Source organism: Cricetulus griseus, chromosome 4 (assembly GCF_003668045.3).
Source record: "Cricetulus griseus strain 17A/GY chromosome 4, alternate assembly CriGri-PICRH-1.0, whole genome shotgun sequence".
Taxonomy (NCBI): domain Eukaryota; kingdom Metazoa; phylum Chordata; class Mammalia; order Rodentia; family Cricetidae; genus Cricetulus; species Cricetulus griseus.
Window position 1 is genome coordinate 175880694 of NC_048597.1, and position 15869 is coordinate 175896562.

Here is a 15869-nt window from a genome sequence, read left to right on the forward strand (position 1 = left end):
GGGATTAAAGGCATGTGCCACCAATGCCTGGCAATAAATGAATCTTTAAAACAAATAAATAAAAATACAAAACTTCTCTTCCTTAAAAATCTTTGAGATCCCACAAGTTTTCCAGTTTATATAGCCACTGACACAATTAACAATTCTCTGACAATAGCAAGATACCAAGCATGCATATCTCTCAAGTCCAGGAAGGCAGATAAGGTCTTGACAAAATGAGATGCCTTATGTCTCAGAGAAAAGACATGAGTTGTAAAACGTTCTGTTAACTGATTAAAGGGGGCTTCTCAGCGCTATATCAAAGGGAAAAATTAAGTCTATGTAGTGTGAGATCTGGAGGCTGCTGCTCTCACCACCGCTAATGCCCCGGTGAAAAGGAATTTCCTTTCTCTGGGGGCCTTTTTGAGAATATAAAGCACCCAGAATTTTTTTCTCCATCAGAAGTTAATTCTGGTGGGTTGATACCTAGAATATTAATTGCTACTTCTGTAATAAATAATAAAGATTCTCAGCAAACATGATGAGAGGAGCTTGAGGCTACTGGTCACAACATCCACAGTCTGGAGCTTGAGGCCACTGGTCACAGCATCCACCATCTGGAAGCACAGAGAGACAGAAATCATTTTCAGCTTTCTCCTTTTAATTTAGTCGTGGATTCCAGCCCATGTTTAGTGTCACCCACATTTAATGTGCATGTTCCCACTTGGATGAACCCAAGCTAGAGACTGCCTCACAAACACACCCAGAGGCCTGTCTCCTAGACAGTTCTAGAGCCTGTTAAGTTCACTATATGGGCCATCCCAAGTATGGCTGCTGGTGTCTCACTATGGGAGAATGAAGATACAAATGGAAGACATAAGAAGTTTGTCTGTGCTAATGGACCTCAAGGGTATCAGTTAATTCAGTTTTTCTTTCTTTTTTTAAGTCAACCTTGTATTTGAAAGATTTATTTATTTATTTATTTGGTTTTTCGAGACAGGATTTCTCTGTATTGCTTTGGAGCCAGTCCTGGAACTCATCTGTAGACCAGGCTGGCCTTGAACTCTCAGAGATCCACCTGCCTCTGACTCCTAGGTGCTGGGATTAAAAGCATTCGCCACCAACACCAGGCTGAAAGTTACAACATATTATGAGGTACATATAAATAGCAAAATGGTTACTATAATTGAGCTAATTAATGTAATTATCATTTCACAGTTAACTTTGTGGTTGTGACAATAGCAGCTAAAATATACTAATTTAGGAAGAACTCCACATACAATTTTATCAGTTTAACCCTCATATTGAATATTAGAGATCTAGACTCCGCTGGATATGATAGTATACATCTGTAACCCCAACACTAAAGAGGCTAAAGAAGGGGGAACTCACAAATTCAAAGCCAACGTGGGTTATATAGTCAGATTCTATATCAAACAGTCCAGACTTGTTCATTCTTCATATGTATGACTTTATGTCCTTTGAGCAACATTTTCCTGTTTCCTCCTTTCACCTCACTTTTCAATATGCAGGCCTTAATATAAGTGTGTGCATACGTACATAGAATGCTTCGGTCCACAAGGATCCTACAATGAGATTTCAGTCTACAAAATTACCAGGCTGGCCAATCACCAGGCTGGCCCATCAGAATTATCATCAACGTATTCCACTGGAGAAAAACCCCATTTTGCAAAGCCTTGGGGATACCTGCCTTTTGGGTTTTGTTTTGTTTTAATAATTTATTTATTTGTATTTTATGTACATTGGTGTTTTGCCTGCATATATGTCTGTTTGAGGATGTAGGTTCCCCTGGAACAAGAGTTAAGCAGTTGTAAGCTTCCACGTGGGTGCTGGGAATTGAACCTATGTCCTCTGCAAGAGTAGTAGCCAGTGCTCTTAACCATTGAGCCATCTCTCAATCCAGATATGATACCTGCATTTTGAATAGTTACTGTCATCCCTGTAAAACCCTTGTGAAATCATAGTGATTCCCCCTTTCCATAATGGGATTCAGTCTCCCCAAAACCCAGCTGTGTATTAATCAATTATTGTGCACAACTCCCTCTTGTACTGGTAAACTGGACAACCTTCTCCCATACCATGGGGCCCTGGTGTGAAAGCATTCACACAGTTCAGAATATCTTTGTAATTTATGGACATCCCACAAGGACAGGAGCCTTGCAAACCGACCACATTCAGAGCCTCAAAAGACAGGCATTGAGTAGGAGATAGGGAGTGTCTGCACCGACTGACAAGCAGGACTGGGCAGCACTGATTCCTCTTAACAGGGGACTCAAGAGAGTGCAGCCTATTGGCCCCTGCTCTACCTAACAAACTATCAATATTTTGTACTCACCTCCACCTCAATTCTACAGATACAAGATCTTAATCTAGGAAACTGTGCCTTTTCTGCTAAAATTCAGGAAAAAGCAAGGATTGCTTAGCCAGCCCCAGAAAACAGAATCCCTTCTCACCAGGGTATCAGTGATACCAACACACAACAACTTAGCCCCTCAGCTCTGCTGAAAGCTGCAACCTCCGGATCTCAGGATCTCACGCAGCCTTTTCCTTTGATCTAGTGCTGGGAGAGTTTGCTAGCATTTGTCGAAAATGCTAATACAGATGAAGGGCCCATTTTTCTTCCACAGTTTATGAAAGTTGCCATGGCTACCATAATGCTGTGTTTCAAGCTACCTCGAAAGTGAAAGCAAAACCCAATGCATACAGTGTTTCTTCCTTTTATTTACATTTATTAATTATAAACTTCTTGTGTTTCTTCCTTGTTTTACATTTATCAATTATAGACTTCTAGTTTAACTGACCACATAAATGTAGTTTTATGTTCTAACACCCCTTCTCCCTTCTTAGGGATCATAAGCCCCTTACTCCACTTAACCCTTCCCCCAACTCTTGAATTTCCACAAGTCACATCTCTTCTGAGACCTGAGGCACCCTTTTCTCAAGATCTTATCTGCTTCCCTAGCTCTGAGAGATATGCATACCTGGTATCCTTGCTACTGCCAGAGAATTGATAATTGTAATTGTGTTTGGTATATAAACTGGAAGCCTTGTGGGATGAGAGAAGACTCCTTTTTTGAAGACTAAAGGGCCATGAGAGGAATGTGCTTGTGAATCAGTTTATTTCCCTTCACCCTCAGATCTTTTTAGCTAAGCCCTACCAACTTGCTGTAAGCCCCAAGCCTGAAACCTGAGAGGCCACCAAGGCTGGAACTCGGAGGTCCTCCTTAATAGAAGCCATTATATCCTTCATATAAAACATGTATCATTTTTAGAGCCAAGCGGTGGTAGCATATGCGTTTAATCCCAGCACTCGGGAGACAGACACAGGTGGATCTCTGTGAGTTCAAGGCGAGCCTAGACTACAGAGAGAGTTCCAGGACAGGCTCCAAAGCTACACAAAGAAACCCTGTCTCAAAACACAAAAAAACAAAAAGAAAAATCATTTTTAGAATTGTTGTGCCCAAATTCTGAACCCCCAAATTACCAAGAGGCCCATCCCAATGCAAAAGCAAAGAGTCTTTTATTGTTAACAGTTAACCAGTTAACTGTTTTAACTCGGGCTCCTCATCCATTCGTCATGGTGGATGGAGTGAGAAGGGCCCTGGGGAAACCTCGAGGTGGGAAATTTATTGGGGTGTGCAAGGGGAGTGTCTAGCGATATGCAACAGTTTCAGGACTGGTGCACTTCCTGGCCTGGGCAACCTGTCCTGTGTTGATTGGTCAACTGGTTGCTATGGCCTATAGGCCCTCCCAGTGTAGTTGCTATGTTCTGCACAACACTGTTACACCACTTTTACCCTTATAAAGCATGTCCAGAGTCCACCAGCTACCTTCTGATTGGTTCCTTGCCATGTGGAGTGTATCTGACCTCCAAGTGACTAGGGAAGCTCCTGCAAGGTCAGAAGGCAGAAACCATGTTGCTGGGTCTTTTCTATAGGCTGTCATGCAGCCCAAAGCAGGGGGCTGGGTGAGGGTCTGATCCCTTCAGTATCCAAGTAAAATCATAAATGACAAAAATGAACTGCTTGGTTTAGTGACACTCGCCTTCAATCCCAGCATCTGAGAGGTGATGGGGGATGTCCTTCCGTATATGTTTCCTCTTATTGGTTGATGAATAAAATACTGATTGGCCAGTAGACAGGCAGGGAGTATAGGCGGGGCTACCAGATGAGGAGAAACTTGGGGAGAGGACTCTGAGAGAGGCCGCCAGGAGATGCCATGTAGCCGAGGAATAAGTAACAGGTTCAGGTTCGGTCCCTTCTCCAGTAAGATAAGAAATTCTTAGATTAATAGAAATTGGTTAATAATTATGAGTGAGCTATCCAATAAGAAGCCTAAGCCACCAGGCGGTGGTGGCACACACCTTTAATCCCAGCACTCGGGAGGCAGAGGCAGGCGGATCTCTGTGAGTTCGAGACCATCCTGGTCTACAAGAGCTAGTTCTAGGACAGCCTCCAAAGCCACAGGGAAACCCTGTCTCGAAAAACAAAACAAAAAGCCTAAGCCATCAGCCAAACAGTTTATATTAGTATGTGTCTGTATGTTTATTTGGGACTAAATGGCTATGGGACCAGGTGGAACAGAAACACCGCCTACAGAAAGGAAGAAGCAAGTAGATCTCTGTGAGTTTGAGGCCAGCCTCGGCTTGTCTACATATCAAGTTCCAGGGCAACCTGGTCTACAAAGGGTCACCCTGACTAGTAAAAAAATTTTTCTTTTATCTTGAAATGAACTTTGTGTATTTGTGCACATATGTGTGCCAGTATGTGTATGGAGGTCAGAAGACAACCTCAACTTTGTTCCTAAGGTATTCCCATCATGGATTTTGAGACAGGGTCTTAATTGGTCAAGCAGGCCAAGGAGCCCCAGGGACCCACTGGTCTTTACCCTCCCAAGCACCATTACATCCCTCCTTATTTATTTATTTGTTTATTTATTTATTGTCTATATAGATGTGTGTGCACCTGCATATATGTACATTATGGGGGGGTTGAGATGCACATACGTGAGTGTGTGGAGAACAGAGGACACCCTGGGTTTTTGTTGGTTTGTTTGTTTTCTATTGGTTTTTTTTTTCTGTTTGTTTTGTTTTTGAGACAGGTTCTCTCACTGGACCTGGAGCTTGACAAGTAGGCTAGGCTGACTGGCCATGGAGCCCCAGGTATCTTCCTATCTCTACTTCCTCAGTGTAGAGATTACAAATGCATGATATCATTCCCATTTTTGTTTTGCTGTTTTGTTTTGTTTTTCATACAAAATATTCTGATCGTGACAGTTTCTCCCTTCATCTCCTCCTAGATCCCTGCCCACTTCTCTTCTCTTCCAACTCAATTCTTTAGAAAATAAACAGGCAAAAAAATAAAAAAAGAAAACAAAAGAAAAAAAGAAAAAAATTCGAGCTGGGCAGTGGTGGTACTCCCAGCACTTGGGAGGCAGAAGCAGGTGGATCTCTGTGAGTTCACTGTGGTCTACAAGAGCTAGTTCCAGGACAGGCTCCAAAGCTACACAGAGAAACTCTGTCTCAAAAAAAAAACAAAAAAACAAAAAGAGAGACAGAGAGCAAGAGAAACACACACACACACACACACACACACACACACACACACACACACACATATAAAAACACAGAATCAGAAACCGTAATATCCAAGTAAAAGAACAATAAGGTTTGCTAATTGTGTGCAATTAGTTGAAGTTTTCAAGCCTCATTTAAATCCTATGAAAGATGAAGTTTTCCTTCTAAAATTGAAATATGACCCTATGTGGCTTGCTGATGATCAGTCTCTATTGAGTAGTGTCCCTTAAACGCTCATCATGGTCTAAGAGTCCAGGTTAACAACTGCTCCAGGCCAAGCAAGCACAGTGGCATGGGACTTTCATTTCAGCAATTGAGAGGCTGAGGCAGAAGGATACAGAGTTGCCATACAGCCAAAGACAGTAGTGACACCTTGTCTTAAACAGAAAAAAACAGGTGAGTGGGAGATATGGCAAGGCACATTATATACTTGCATGAAATTGTCAAAGAATTAATACATGACAAATATTTTTTTTAAAACTGAGACAGAAGAAATGGCTCAGCAGATAAACCTAATGACCTACATTTGATCTATAGAAACCATGTAAACCAGAGTTGGAGCTAGAAAGATGGCTCAACAGTTGAAAGCACTGCTACTCTTGCAGAAGACCAGAGTTCAGTTTCCCAGCACCAGCATCTGGTGGTTCATAGCCGACTGTAGTTCAAGAGTATCCAAAACTCTCTTCTGGACTCTGAAGGCACTCCCACATGTGTGCATACACACATAGACACACACACAAATACAATTTTTTATTTTTGGTTTTCAAAGAGACAGGGTTTCTTTGTGTAGGCCTGGCCATCCTGGAACTAGTTGTGTAGACCAGGCTGGTCTGGAACTCACAGAGATCCAACTACTTCTGCCTCCCAAGAACTGGGATTAAAGGCGTGCGCCACCACATCAGACATGTGTAGACTTTTTAAAAAATTTTACTTTATGGGAATGGGTGTTTTGCCTATATGTATGTCTGTGTAGCAGATTTAAGAGGGTGTAGGGTATCTCTTGGAACTAGAGTTACAGGTAGTTGTGAGCTACCATGTGAATTGGGTCCTCTGGTAGGGCAGCCAATGCTCTTAACCACATCTCTCTGCTTTCAGGAATTTGATAAACATTGTAATATAAAGTGTTAGTGTGAATGAAGCCGGGCATTGGTGACCCATGCCTTTAATCCCAGCACTTGGGAGGCAGAAGCAGGCAGATCTCTGTGAGTTTGAGACCAGCCTGGTCTACAAGAGCTAGTTCCAGGACAGCCTCCAAAGCCACAGAGAAGCCCTGTCTCGAGAAAAAAAAATGTAGGAAGAGGAACTATTCCTCCTTTTAGAAAACAAAACAGAGGCAGAGGCTGACAAGTCTCTGGGTTCCAGGCCTGTCTGGTCTACAGAGTTCCATGACAGGGATACACACAGGAGAAACAAAACAAAACAAAACAAAACAAAACAAAACAAAACAAAGAATTAATACATTTTAGAAATGTAAGCCAAGGATGTTGGGTGAAAGGGTCTGTTTCCACTTTATTTCTTTTCTTCTCTTCCCCTCCCATTATTCATAATTTGACTACAAAAGACTCATCTTCAAGTTCATTCCTGGGCTGAGCATGTTTGTGACTCAGTGATAAAGCACTTGACAGTCATCATAAGAAAAATAAAATAAAACAAACAAAAAACTACTTATAAAGAAGGAGAACACTTAGCTGGCTAGTTGTATTAACTTGACACAGGCTAAAATCATTTTGAAAGCAACCTCAATAGAGAAAATGCCCTTACCAGATCAGCCTTTGGCAAACCTGTGGTGCATTTTCTTGATTGATGATTGATGTGAGCTGTGCCAACCCTGGGTGGGCAACCCTGGATGGTATAAGAAAACATGCTGATCAAGCCACAGGGGGCAAGTAACTAGCAGCACTCCTCCATGGCCTCCTCCTCAGTTTCTGCTTCTAGGTTCTTGCCTTGACTACCTACATGATGGAGTGTGATGTGGAAGTGTAAGCAAAATAAACCTGTCCTCCCCAAGTTGCATTTTGGTCGTGGTGGTTTATTATAGCAATAGAAACACTAATAAGACAAACACCTAGGGCTCCTGCTCACCAAGAGTAGATAAATAAATTTGTGTAACGCATGTGGAAGTCTGCCTGACAGTATCCAGTAAGGCTGAAATTTTGCATCTCCCCAGTCACACAGCTATTCTATTTGATGCATTGTACACCTATGGAAATCAATATTTATGTTAGGGCATACATGTTCAAACATGATCATAGCAATACCATTTGTAATAGTTTTGGAGAAACAACCCAGATATCCACCAGCAGTAAGCAGGTAAGTAGCACATTCATCCAGCATTCATCCCATGCTGTGGAACATTGTGAAAATTGACCAGAACTCCTGCAAAAACAGAAATAAATCACAAATTTCCCACTGGGGAGAAAAAAATTTGACAATGGTCAGGGAGATGATTCATTGGGTAAGAATACTTGCTGCTCAAGCACATGGCACTCCTAGAACCCACATATAAACCAGGTGTGGTCCCAGTGCTATTTAGGGAGAAGAGACAGGAAGATCGCTGGAGGTTAGTAGCTACCAGCCTAGCTTCAGGTCCAGTGATAGATGCTGGCTCAAGGGAGTAAGGTAGAAAGTGACAGAGAAGGAGGCTCAATGGTTCCCTATAGTGTCCTTTTGCGGACACGAGCCTGCACACCTGCACATACATGTGTTTATGCAACACACACACATACTTGGAATGTTCATAAAGATCAGTGGACCACTTTCAGGAATGTGTTCTTTCCTTCTACCATGTAGGTTCTAGGGATTGAACTCAGGTTGTCAGCCACATTTACCTGTTGAATCAATTCACCAGCTCCCTAAATTTAAAAAAAAATGTGATATATATATATCATATATATATATATATAATATAATCATATATATATATATATATATATTTCTTTACCTTTTTTGTTGGGGGAATTCAAGATAGAGTCTGTGTATCCTGGCTAACCTGGAACTCACTCAATAGACCAGGTTGGCCTGGAACTCAGAGATCTGTCTGCCTCTGCCTCCTGAGTACTGGGATTAAGACATAAGCCACTACTACCCAGCTTAGTTTTTTACTATTGTCTAAATTATGTTTATGTGTTGTTGTCTACATGTGAGCATATGCATGTGAGTGCAGGTGCCCACAGAGGTCAGAAGTGCCAGGTCCCTCTGGAGCTGAAGTTACAAGGATTGTGAGCCACCTAAAATGGGTGATAGAAAACACCCAGGTCTTCTTCAAGAGCAGAAAGTTCCCTTGGCTCCCAAATTAAAAACAAAAACTAGACACAATAATGTAATGGTATTTTTATTTTATATAAAGTTTGAAAACTGGGCTGGAGAGATGCCTTAGTGGTTAATTGCACTGGCTGTTCTTTCAGAGGTCCTGAGTTCAGTTCTTAGCAACCATGTGGTGTCTCACAAATGATTTCTGGTAGGATCTGATACACTCTTTTGGCATAAAGGCATACATGCAGAGAGAGCACTCATACACATAAAAGAAATAAATAAATAAATCTTAAAAAAATAGTTTGAAAACTAGCAAACCCCATCTAAAGTGACATTAGTTGGAATGGTGGTTTTCTTCAAGAGCAGCAGGAAGGTGAGCTGACAGGGTATTCAAGGTGTTATAGACCAGGCTGGCTTTGAACTTGCTAAGTAGACCTCAAATTCAAAAAGATCCACCTGCCTTTGCCTCCCCAGAGGTGGGATTAAAGGCATTTGCTACCATTTCTGACAATGCAAATGATTTAATGGGAGAAACACTTTCTGTGTGACAAGCAAAATAAAAAGGCTAGGCATGGTGATATATACCTTTGACCCCAGCACTCTAGAGACAAAAGAGATCTCTTGTGTAGTTGAGGCCAGCCTGCTCTACATAGAGTTCTGGGGCTAGGTAGCATGACTCTGTGGCTTTTTGTTTGATTGCTTTTATTTTTGAGATAGGGTTTCTCTGTATAACATCTCTAGTGGTCCTGGAACTCTCTCTATAGACCAGGCTGGCTTCAAACTCGAAGAGATCTGTCTGCCTCTTACTCCTAAATGCTGGAATTAAGTGTGCCACCACCAGCACCTAGCTGGTTTGTTTTGTTTCTTTTTTGTTTAAAGCAAAATAAAAAATCATGTCCTCTGAGCATTTTGTGCTGTCTTTTCCTCTTTTTTTTTTTTTTTTTTTTTTTTTTTGAGACAGGGTTTCTCTGTGTAAAAGCTCTAGCTGTCCTGGAACTTGCTCTGTAGACCAGGTAGGCCTCAGATTCACAGAGATCCACCTGCCTCTGACTCCCGAGTGCTGGGATTAAAGGCGTGTGTCACCAACACCACCTGGCACACTCAAGGCTTCTTGACTGCTAAGCAAGCACTGTACCAAGGGAGCTACAGCCTCAGCTCAAATCCATTTACTACCATCATTCCTTCCACCTGTGATTCTTTGTATTCCAAGTCTTTTAGTTAGTTTGTTTGTTTGTTTTGGTCTATATGTCTGTTTGTATGCAAATGCTCTTAACTCCTGAACCATCTCTCCAGCCCCCAATCTCCCATTCTTTAAATGTATCAGTATCATATGCTGGTGTGGGCTTCAATTGGAAAGGTCTCCAATTCAGAGGAAGCCTAGAAAAGAGCAAAGATAAATCCTGTTCAGTTTTTCACCATCATAGAATAAACAATACTCCATATTTTATATGGCTGTTGTTCTATTAGTTTCTTGTTCCATTGGAGCACATAGAACTACAAAATACGTTGTAGCTACCAATAATTACACTTTCCAGTATCTTAAAATAGGCACAAGTCCGGGCAAATTCCATGGGTTTTATAAGCTAACTGACCTCTGAGCAAGAGTGAGTTAAAGAGAAGTGCTCACATTTCCCCATGGTTCTGCCTTCACTGTTCTTCTCACTTCGGTTGGAATGGTCACTCCCCACTTCACACTTCCTGTATGTAATCTTTGCAAAGCACTTGGCAGGAGAAGCATGATGAAGGAATTTCCCACAGAGTAGAAAGAAGCATCAAAGAGGAAGAGACAAGCATTTGGTGGAATGCTCTGGCAAAGGAATTTGAGATCTGTTTAATGGTTTGAGAATAAGAAGATCCAGGATCGGGGACTTGGATTGCAAAGGAAGTCAAGACTTCCCTCTAAGAAGCTGGTATGTCCTGAGTACATTTCTTTCACTGTGCTACAAAAAGGGGGGGGGGGGAGGAGAAGAAGAAGAAGCATCACAGAACAACATCTGCTACCCAGGGCAAAGTTCCTGCCCTGGGCTCCTCAAAGAAAGCTACAGGATCTGACTGCCTGCCTGGTTCAGGCCACATCCTCAGACAGTGGTTGAGCTTACATCGTCATCCACCTTGATGGAGCATCTCCCTTTAAGTGATGAGTGACCATTTAAAGTGTTTATCAAAACAACCCCAGTGATTTCACTGCAGTTGGAATGGCTGATCTCAGGAACTGAGGAAGCAGATGTATTTCCTGGGGAACATGGGCGCCAGATGTAGCAGATTTAGGCTTCACACTTGACTCCTTATCAATTATTCAGCAGGAGCAGAGGCTAGATAGATAGGATTGTAAACATCCAGACAAGGGTCACACTTCTAAGCTGTTGTGGTGGTATCTTGCTTGTACAAATAAAGCCTGTCTGGGGGTCAGAGAATGGAGCTTGCCACTAGTTAAACATACTGGAGGTCTGTACAAACAGACAGGAAGTGACGTAGCTGGGCAGAAACAGAGCATAAGCAGGGAGAAACAGGAAATTGCTCTGGTCTGCTGAGATGCTAAGAAAGCAAGGTATGCTGTGGTTTGCTCCTTCTCTCTGATGCCTCAGCATTTCCCTCTATATCTGACTCTGGCTTTTCATTATTTAGAACAATTAAGAACTCAATTTACAACTGTTTATCTAAAATGTTTAAAATTGAGCTCCTGTCAATCATGTTGTTATACATTTTAATCCCAGCACTCAGGAGGCAGAGGCAATTGGATCTCTGTGAGTTCGAGGCCAGCCTGGTCTACACAGCAAGTGCCAGGATAGGCTCCAAAGCTACACAGAGAAACCCTGTCTCAAAAAACAAAAAAAACAAAAACAAAAAAAATCCCAGTACAGATGTCTTTAATCCTAGATACAGCGAAGTGAGTTTCTGTGAGTTTGAAGTCAACCTGGTCTACATAGTGTCTTCTAGGACAGCACGTGATACACATACATACGTGTGTGTTATTAAATTAAATATTAATTATATTAAGTAGAATTTTAAATATTAATAAAATAAAAATTAATTAAAAGCCAACATGTATTAAAATTTTAAATTAGTCTCATTGTTGGGGATCTCCCCTTGGTTTCACTCCTCTATTCCAAACACTGCCCAAAAGTTCGGCTGGGAATCCAGCCCCAATCCTCCCATCCTTGCACCTTCTAAAGCCTGCCAATGGTCAGCTACTCCCCTGGAGCTACTCAAGACAGCACCTATAGGGTATTTAAGACCCAGCCTCTAGACCTGCCACGTGATTTCTCTCCTGTTTTCTCTCCCCCCCCCACACCCAGAATCACCTGGTAATCACTTTGCTCAAATTAAACCTGTTTGTATTAATTCAGCCTGATCTGACTTATTGCATTGGCAGAGGAACCCACTACAGGTGATTTCAAAATACCAAATATCATGTACATGATGCAGATAAGTCAATTTAGGAAATAACTTAGGACAAATACTCAGAGGTGTGCAAATACGCCATCTCCTGCAGGGTTTGGTGTTTTGGAAACCTGACTGGGTCAACACTGAAATGAAGAATTCACAGATACTGAAGAAACAACAGACACACACATACAGGAAGGCGAGGATCAGGCCGGCTCTGCTTCCTCTGATGGAGGGCACCTAGTACCCAGCCTGGAAACTCGGCACATTAGCGTTTCCTAGGTATACAGAATGAGGTTAGGTGATCTCCGTAGGAGGTCTCTGTAGGGGAGCAGAGACAGGCTATGAACACCAGGGAGAAGGAAACTGTTCTGATACTTTCTGTATCTTAGCAAAAAGTCAATTGTTCCCCAACCTTTTTTGTTTGTTTGTTTGTTTTGTTTTTGTTTTTCCAGACAGGGTTTCTCTGTGTAGCTTTGTAGACCAGGCTGGCCTGAAACTCACAGAGATCCACCTGCCTCTGCCTCCCGAGTGCTGTGCCACCACCCCCTGGCTGTTCATCAATTTTTACCAAAGAAGGCTTTGCTATTTCTTTGAGCCTTCCCCAGGGAAAGCCTTGTGGTTCCATGGTGGTGAGGCATTGTGCCCCGTTAACAATACATGTTAACTCAGAACTTATCTGCTCTCCACACAGATCTATGTACAACAAAGATCCTTGTTTCAGCATCACTTATAACACACACACACACAGACACAGACACACACACACACACACACACACAGACACACACATGACCTTTGACCCCTTGAGAGAATTTGTGGACAGTGATCACTGCTGGAAAGAAAGACTTGCTGAATAAGAAATCTCTTACCTTTTATTATATATATATATATATATATATATATATATATATATTTGTATGTGATTGTTTTGTCTAGCTGTACATACTACTTTTTTATTATTTTTTAAAGATTTTATTTATTTATTATGTATACAACATTCTGCTTCCATGTATATCTGCACACCAGAAGAGGGCACCAGATCTCATAACAGATGGTTGTGAGCCACCATGTGGTTGCTGGGAATTGAACTCAGGACCTTTGGAACAGCAGTCAGTGCCCTTAACCTCTGAGCCACCTCTCCAGCCCCCCGTACTACTTTATTTTGTTTTCTTCAAAAATATTGACAGAGTTGGGGAGATGGCTCAGTCAGTATTAAGGGACCAGCTCCCCATTTTGGCAGCCATAACAGCTGAACACGTGCTTGTCTGACCTTGTCTTAGTCAGTAGGAGGTCAGATGCCTGCCTCGTGGCAAGGAACCAATCAGAAGTTAGCTGGTAGAGCTATGCTTTACAGCTCTGGATGTGCTTTACAGACAAGCACACAGCAATGACTCGAGGAGCATAGCAACCACCCTGGGAGGGCCTATGGGCTATAACAACCAGTTGACCAGTCAACACAGGGCAAGTCTGGAGGCACACCAATCCTGAGCCTGTGCGTACCCCTAGACACTCCCCTTATGCTGCCCTATAAGATCTCTATGCAGACTCTTCCAGCTGTCTTTTCTAGCCATCCACCATGGCGGGTGGATGAAAGACCCGAGCTAACTTGAGGTTAGCTCATTAAACAACTATAATAAAGCCTCATGCTGTTTGCATCAAGCTTTCGACTCCACCTGGTGATTGGGGTGACCACGGTCCTGGGCTGAGATCCTGGAGGCCTGAGCTTCCGGGGGTCTTACAAGTAAAGTATTTGCTGCACAAGAATGAGGACCTGAGGCTGGATCTCCAGCACACATTAAAAAAAAAAAAGGGTGTTTCATGTTGTTGGATATCTATCTGAATGGTGCCCCTGAGTCCAGACCCTCAAAGAGTACCAAGAGACCAAATCTGATGCAAAAGCAAAGACTTTTTTTTTTTTTTAAATTCTGAGCAAAGGCTAGATGGTGACGACCCCCAAGAAGGAGGTGGGAGCATCTTTTAAGCCTTACTGAGGCAGTGTCTAAGGAAGTTAGGTAATTTTAGATATGATTGGCTTAAGCAAATGGATCTCTGTGAGTTTGAGGCCAGCCCGGTCTATAAAGCCAGTGCCAGGACAGCCAGGACTGGTCCACAGAGAAAACATATCTCACAAAACAAACAAACACAAAACAAAAAACCAAAACAAAAAACCTACAACTGAAATGAGGAAAAGAATGAGAGAGGGACTCTCAAGGATACAGGAGGACACTGTTTAGCAGTGTACATTAAGGTTCTGTAGAGGAACGTAACCGATAGGATGAAAAGATATATGTGGGATTTACTAGAGTGACATATAGGCTGTGGTCCAACAACGGCCGTCTCCAGCACCCAGGAGGCAGAGGCAGGCAGATCTCTGTGAGTTCTAGGCCAGCTTGGTCTACAGAGTGAAACTTTCAAAAAAAACAGAATCCCTCAACTATTCCCATTGAATCAAATTCTATTTGGATAGTGGAGAGAACATTTTAATTGCCTTAGTAGATGGCAGTCCCATTAGAGAGAGAAGTGTTCCCAACAGGAAGAACACTGTATTCTCATTAGGGCTCGATGAAGCTCGCCCCCACACATGCCTCCCACTTCTGTCCTGGGTGTGTCAGCTGGCTCTGAGCTTAAGAAAGCCAAGGAAAATATCTATGCAGCAGAGGAGATGGAAAGAAAGAAGAGAAAAAATGTAGGCAGAGTGGTAAGGAAATGAAAGTTTTGTTAGGTACCTGGAACCTCTCCCCCAGGAGCAACACAAGGTGTCTGCATCTATTGACTTACTATCAAAACTGGATGAGAGTCCAAGTTCAAGTTCTGAGGCCCAGATGATGGTGAGAACCTGTTTCACTGAATTTGTAGGGATCTCAGGAGGGCCCTCAGATTCCACTTTGGGTGGGAGTGGTGGGGGCTTGGGTCAATTGCATCTGACCTATAAGGAGAATGGAAACTCCTTGATATCCTAGGCTTCTGCAGTGTTCTTCAGTGGTACAGCCTCCAACAGCATAACCATAAACTCTCCACCCTTTGCCTACAACAATCCTAGAAACAAACCTGAGGCCCCACTAGATCTCAAATTCACTTAAACTGCTGGGCGTTGTTGGCGCAGGCCTATTAACCCAACACTTGGGAGGCAGAGGCAGGCGGATCTCTGTGAGTTCAAGGCCAGCCTGGTCTCCAGAGCGAGTGCTAGGATAGGCTCCAAAGCTACACAGAGAAACCCTGTGTTGAAACCCAGCCCCCAAGGGGCCTCCAAGAGTTGTTTTCCAGCATAACCACAGGTACCTCCTGTTTTCCTGACCTCACTCCACTGGGATCAATATCCTGTTGTGAACCCTTTGACCTGGGGTTTTTGTAAGTTTGTATATAAGGCTGTTCCACAATAAAGGTGGGAGACATTCTCTCAGAAAAGGACCAGGAGTCTTGTGGTTCATCCAAATCTCCAGGCTTTCGCCCAATACTTGGACTTAGTGGCCAAGAGCAGCCACAAGTGGAGGTCCTACCGAGATCGGGAAAGAAAGGGGACCCTGAGAGATCACCCTCAGAAAGCTGGAAAGCAAGTAAGGAGTTGTGAGGGTGGATTCCAAAAGGTACTAGAAGATAGGTACCTCAACTCTTGAGAGAGTTGGATTATAAAGGCACTGGAAAAGGGGGTGCCCCA